Source organism: Microcebus murinus, chromosome 12, assembly GCF_040939455.1.
Source record: "Microcebus murinus isolate Inina chromosome 12, M.murinus_Inina_mat1.0, whole genome shotgun sequence".
Classification (NCBI taxonomy): domain Eukaryota; kingdom Metazoa; phylum Chordata; class Mammalia; order Primates; family Cheirogaleidae; genus Microcebus; species Microcebus murinus.
Genome location: NC_134115.1, coordinates 7852133 through 7859077, shown reverse-complemented (window position 1 = coordinate 7859077; position 6945 = coordinate 7852133).

Sequence of the window (6945 nt, the reverse complement as noted above, 5' to 3'; positions counted from 1 at the left end):
ATTTATAAAGAGGAGCTGAAGACATGAGAATTTACCATTTACATGTAGGTAAATGCATATGTGTTTCTCTGTGCGTATGGATATAGATATTTTACCTTATCTAGTTATTTCCCAATTACCCCATGTGAATGTATCTTTGACTATGGACCAAATGGTAAACAAACAGCTTCAGATTTTAGAAACTCAACAGAATAGCAGAAATATTTAATATGTTGACTAGGATAATCCTGAAGAATAGATAATTGACAATTTAATGGACTTACCAGGCAAAATTTCTACAGTACGTAAAATATCTTGAACTTGATAAACATTAGGTAACTAAGATTAATTTAATCAATCCTTGGGAGTTATCTTCCTTGTTAAACAGCTAAAACTTAAAAAAAAATAAAATTAGATACAAAGTAAACTCCAAATTTTTCTTAGACTGCTTAGGATTATTTCCAAACTTTTGATCTTTTTCAACGTTCCCATATCTAGATCCTTATATTTTGCCTCACAGCCATCATCCTGAGCTGACATTCAACTCACAATATGGTGGTGAAAAGAGAATCAAACCTCCATGGTTTGATCATCTGTTCATCTAGGAGTTGGATTTTAACCCCCCAAAAGGAGGAAATGAGAAACTTTCTTAAAGGAAATGATGCAATCTTGTTTAATTATGTGCACAGTGGCAAGAGAAAGACACTGGAACATAATGCCTAGACACAGCTTGTCCCAACTGAACTCTCAAGCTTTTTCAGATAATCTAAAGATAATTGTAAGCTTCTCTGTTGACTGTCCCAGAAATTGACCCCTTACGTGCCTTCCTGTCAATCAGCACACTCAGGAAAAAGAAAACTAAACTCACTGCTCTCAAACTAACATTTTTTTAAAATTCCCTTTCCTTTTTTAAATAAATACTATTTCCACCTCCATTCAATAATAATGGTCTATTGATTATTCTTCCACATATATTACAGCAAACTTACTTGATAACTAAACTGCCTTGAGATATTTTTGATAATATGAAAATGCAGGGTACAAAGTTTCATTTAAAACCACAAAGACAATTGTAGTCCATTTGATTATTATTTGGGGACAAATGTCTGTGTCTGTGGATAAAACTAATATAAGACTCCTACCTTCCACAATTTAGGCATATAATTTGCAGTCGAATTTTATAAATTTTATGTTTATTTGTCAGAAGAAACCATAAAAATATAATAAAGCCTTAATAAAAATTATATCTTTAGTCCATCTGTCTCACCAATTAGAAAAATGTCATAAAATGAAATGGGATGTTGAGAGGAGGACTGCTTCAATACTTACTGCTTAAGATGAGTATCTAAGACAAAGTGCTTGCTAAAGATAGAAAAAAGGGGTTACTGTACATATAATGAAGGGCAACTTACATGATTTAATAATAGATTTAAATTGAACAAACCACATCAAAGTTAATATTTATATTCACAAAACTTGATTATTCAAGCTCTTGTACATTTCACACTAGTAGAGTATGATGTTAAAGTTAAGAGATGATAAACCAGATTTAAAGATTACTTAAATATGACTGTATAATCTGCATGAAAGGGTGGCTTATTTTTCAGATTCCTCCTTTTATTTTGAGACCAAAAGGTAAATATTTATGCATGTAAGTACTCACTTTTTTCCTTAATGCTTCCAGAGTATTCATATTTGGTCTTAGAATAATAATATAGTACTTGGGAGCAAAGATACAGCCTAGTATCCCAGCACTGGCAGTCAGGATGGAGAATATCTCCATGGCCACCATGTCCTTCCTCTTGGTACTATGGTACACAGGTAGGAAGGTAACCCAAACATTGTAGAACATCAGCATGCTGAACATCAAGAACCTGGCTCCACTGAATGTGTCAGGCAGGTTCCTGGCCAGGAAAGCTAAGATGAAGCTCCCCAGGGCCAAAAAGGTCAAAAATCCCAGGGTGCAGAGAAGGCAGTGACAGAGCCCTTACTGTACTCGATGATGAGGTATCATGCTGAGAGTGTATCAATATCAGCAGATGGAGGAGAGATTCCAAGCCAAATTCCAGAAATAGTTGTTTGGATAAGGTAACAGATGAAAATGACTGAGTGAGATACTCTTGATCCCAAAACCACCTTATCTTTCTCCCTGGTATTGTGGCCTTAAATGCCATAAGCACAGTGATAGTTTTTGCTAATACAGTTGAAACGACCACACTAAACACGATTCCAAATGTTATCTGTTGGAAGATACAAGTGGCTGTGCGTGGACGGCCAAGGAAGAGTAAGGAGCACAGAAAGCACAAGAGACAGATGAAGGATGCAGCTAAGGGTCTGCTTATTGGCCTGGACTGTGGGTGTGTGTCTGGGTCTAACAAAGACCACAACACTATGGCTGTGAGGACAGAGAAACAAAGAACTGTCCTGACCAATTATGTCCCCACTGCATCTTAAAAGCCAGGAAAGTCATAACCTTTGGGAGGCAGTGATCTCTCCCACCGTTTGGAAACTGGTTATCTGGGCATTTTGTACATTTATTGGAATCTGGTGTGAAAAAAGAGCAAAAGCTCATTATCTCAGGCTCTGAAATGATTCGTTTTTTCACAGGACTGAAAAATGACATTTGTCATCTTAAGGCACATCATCTACCTCTTCTCCATACATAACTAACTATGAGCTGCTACAAAGGGACTAATTCCAGCTTAGCTGTGTCTATCCTCTTTTCATTTTGCAGAGTAAGATTTTCTACATAAAAATCTCATTTTCTACATAAAAGCACATGGTAATAATTTTTCTCTTTAGGTTAAACCTGAAATTCATTCATTCATACAAGGAAGCTTTAACTGAGACATATGGTGAGCCAGCCCCTTAGTAGAATTCTAGAAATATTGCAATGACTAAGACATAATTGCTTCTTTAAGAAAAAGAAAAAAAAGAACTTAACTCCCATTAGATTGATCAGGAGACAATAAGTGGCACTGGCCCCAAACTGGACCTTACCCATGACTGCTTACCTCACACAAACCCCCATCTAATATGTCAGTGTTCCTCTCAGCCCTCCCATCAAAGTGTTTCTTCGGATTTCCATCATTTCCACTGGGCCACTCTGAGCTAGAACGCTGTCCTCTCTGCCTGGGTTATTGTAGTGCACGCAACTGGCCTCTCTGCTTCCAAATCCTCGGTCAATTTCAGTCTGTTTTGCACAGAGCAGGCCAAGTTATTCTTTAAAACTCAAATCAAATCGTTTACCTGCCATGCTTAAAGCTTTCCAGTGACTTTTTAATACAAGTCAGTGACTTTTTAATACTTTTTAATACTTTTATTTATTAAAATAAATTCAAACTCTTAACCATGTTCCTGAACCTCAGACCTCACCTCCTGCCACAATTTCTCTGAACTGTATGTTCCAACCACCCACAATAGCTGCCTTGATTTACCTCATTTAATTCACAAACTCCTGCCCCACGGCCTTTGCACTTCTGGTTCTCCTACCTTGAATGCTCTTTCCTCAGAATATACCAAGACTGCTTTGCCTGCCCACTTTAGGCAGGGGTCAGCACAAAGGTCATGCTCTCTGTGATTTCAGCCCCATTGGTCTAAGCAGCTTTCTCTATCACATAATCTCATCACATCCTAGATCTGAGATGTGAATAATACTGATTATAGGATTAAAATGTATTATCCGAGCAATCGAATGAATGATAAATGAAGGAAGGAATGGCACCTTGTAGGTCTAACCCAATTTTTATATTAACAGGGAAGGTGATGAACAGTTAGAGAGAAATCACTTGTTACCTGTCCTATTGGAAATCTCTCCCCACAGATTTAACTGCACCCTGTGTCATTTAACTGACAGTTAAAACAACATAGAGCTTTTCCTTCCAGTGGGGTTTTCCTAAATCCTGGACTACAGCTCTGGCTGCAGAGTGGGAAGCCTGAAGAAAATAAATTGGGGCTAGATATTGCTAATAAATTTATAATAGATGAATTATACAATTTCTTAACATTAATAATATTGTTTTAGTTGGAATATTATAACCATGTATAATACCATTTAGAATTATCTGAAACATGCACATTGGAGAATGAAAATTAAATAGAAACAATGTTTTTGATAAGAATAAAAATCACATTTCTGTATTAAAGGCAAATATCCAAATAAGCTAAATTACATCTACATGAAATGAATGGGCAAGGTGACTGAAAGCCATATATTAATTAATTGTACCATTATATGTATAATGATGCTGTCTCTAGTATTAAAACAATAATATTGTTACACCTATCCATGCACTCAAGACATTTTGTTTTGAAAACTAGCCTAGACTTCTCCTTCTGGCAATAACTCGATCATACATGCAGGACATGGAACACTTAGAGGGGCTAGAGAAATTCAACAAAAGCTTACAAAAACAGCCTGGTTCCAACAATGTAAGAGAAACTCCAGGGCAAAAGAATTAAGGAACGGAAACCCATAACAGTGGAGTTGATCTGCAGCTAAAGCTGTCCTGCAACCAGTGCCAATTACACTAACCAAGGAGGCTTGGGTTTTAATGACTAAAATAGACGGAAAAGGGTCAAAGCTTTAAGCTTGATCAAGGTAGAGGTGAAACTGAGACAACCCACAGAGCTAGAACCATTGAAGGCCCACTTTTCTGAGGAAATGATGTTTTAGGCAGCGGCTCTCGACCTTTTTGGCACCAGGAACCGGCGAGACACAAGATAATTTTTCCACAGATGGGTGGGTGCGGTGGGGGCTGGGCGGGGGAGGTAGGCGGGAGGCAGAGCTGGGTGGAGGTGCAGGCCCTGTTTACCTAACAGGCCACTCACTGGCCTGCACTTGGCTGTGGCTGGGGGTTAGGAACTGCAGTTCTAAGGGAGAAAAATCTTCCTGCCAGTAAAGGGAGATGATAAGGTAAAATGTTAAGATACATTTTAGGCTCAGCTTGAAGTCTAGGTGGCCAAAGGGAAAAATGCCTCTTCTGAGAAATTTTTATTCATAAACTTGCCTTCACATTGGTTTGGAATTCAATTTTAAGTGTATTCCTAATAAGCAAGAAAAACAATAAGTGCATAAGCTAAATGTCTGCTGATTATTGGCAACTCGTGTGTATAATAACCCCTTAGAACTATCTGAAATATGCACGTTGGGTGAAGCACAGGCAAATCTATAAGAGGAATCAACCCTCAAAATGTTTATTACTCACCAGCGAAGTTGCACGGAAACTGAGGTCAAACTGATGCATAAATCACAATATGAAAAGTCAGAAGAGACAACAAAGAGCAGGGTAAGACCAAAGGCACTTTAGGCCTTATAATTTTCGGATACGGAATATATGACCTGTAGATGCTTAAAATCTTTAAGGAAACAAAATAGGAAAACAAATTTGTGAGTAGGAATTGGGAGATGATCAAAATCAACCAGGAAGATTTTAAAAGAAATAGGATATGAGGATTAAGCATCTGCCTTTATATGTTCATAGTCCAATTCAAACATACACTGTGGAGTTGAACCACAAGAATATATTGACAAATCCACTTCCATGATAATAGATACTATTAATAATGTATCTGTTTCATGAATAAAGAGAGTAATGAGACATAATTCAAGGAAGAATGAAATTAATTTAAGGAACGTAATCAACAAGCCTGATATAATAAACATACATACAATTCTGAACCCCCAAGTTAGTGACAACTCATTTTCCACAACCATTTATTGGCCAAAGAGCAAGATTCTTTTTCTACAATGCAATTAAATTAGTAATCAACAATAAAAAAATCCAAGACCCTATATATTTTCAAAACATTTTAAATATACTTCTAAGTAACTCATGGATCAAGAAGAAATAAAAATTTTAAATATAAAATACTTAATACTATAACATAACTTAGAACATGTATGTATGAACTCCAGAAGAAATACAAAATTAAAATAATAATGATTTAAAATAGTTTTTAAAAATAGGCCCACAGGTACACATCAGATCTATGTGGTTTTACACCTAAATAATGGAAAATGTTCAAGACATGGTAAATTTTCACATTGTAATAAATAGGAAAAAGACTCAATTTAAGAAGCTAGTATACCTTGGATAACAATGCAAATCATAGAATGGGAAAGTACAATTAGAGGCCATTTCCACTTAAGAATGTGGGTGCAAATAACCTAAATGAATATTACCTGTATATTACAAAGTATTAAAAATACACCATGAGGGAGGGAGACATGAACAGGTGGAGCACTGGGGACTTTTAGGGCAATGGTTCTATTTTGTATGAAACTGCAATGGTGGATACATAACCTTATAACTTCGTCAAAACTCATAAAACTGTACAACACCAAGAGTGAACCCTAATGTAAGCTATGGCTTTCAGTTAATAATAATGTATCCATATTAGCATATCAACACATATACCTCCCTAATGCAAAGTGTTAAAAATAGAAACTATGGAGAACTGGGGAAGGGGAAGTATAAATGAATTCCTTGCACTTTTTGATAAAGTTTTTTAAACCTGAAACTAGTCTAAAAAATAATGTCTATTGGTTGAGTGTGGTGGCTCATGCCAATAATCCTAGCATGTTAGGAAGCTGAGGTAGGAGGATCACTTGAGGCCAGAAGTTCAAGACCAGCCTGAGCAACACAACAAAACCCTGTCTCTACAAAAAATAAAAATAAAAATAGATTAGTCAGATATGGTGGCATGTGCTTGTAGTTCTAGCTCCTTGGGAGGCTGAGGCAGGAGGATCACTTGAGCCCAGTTAGTTTGAGGTTGCAGTGAGTTATGCTGGTGCCACTGCACTCTAGCCCATGGTGATAGAGCAAGATCCAGGCCCTTAAAAAAAAGAACAAAAAGAAAAACAACATTGATTATTAATAAAAAAAAATATCAATTTCAGTTTATCTGATGAAAGCAAGGATAAGTTAGTAATATAAATATACATTGGTTTAAAATTAATTTAAT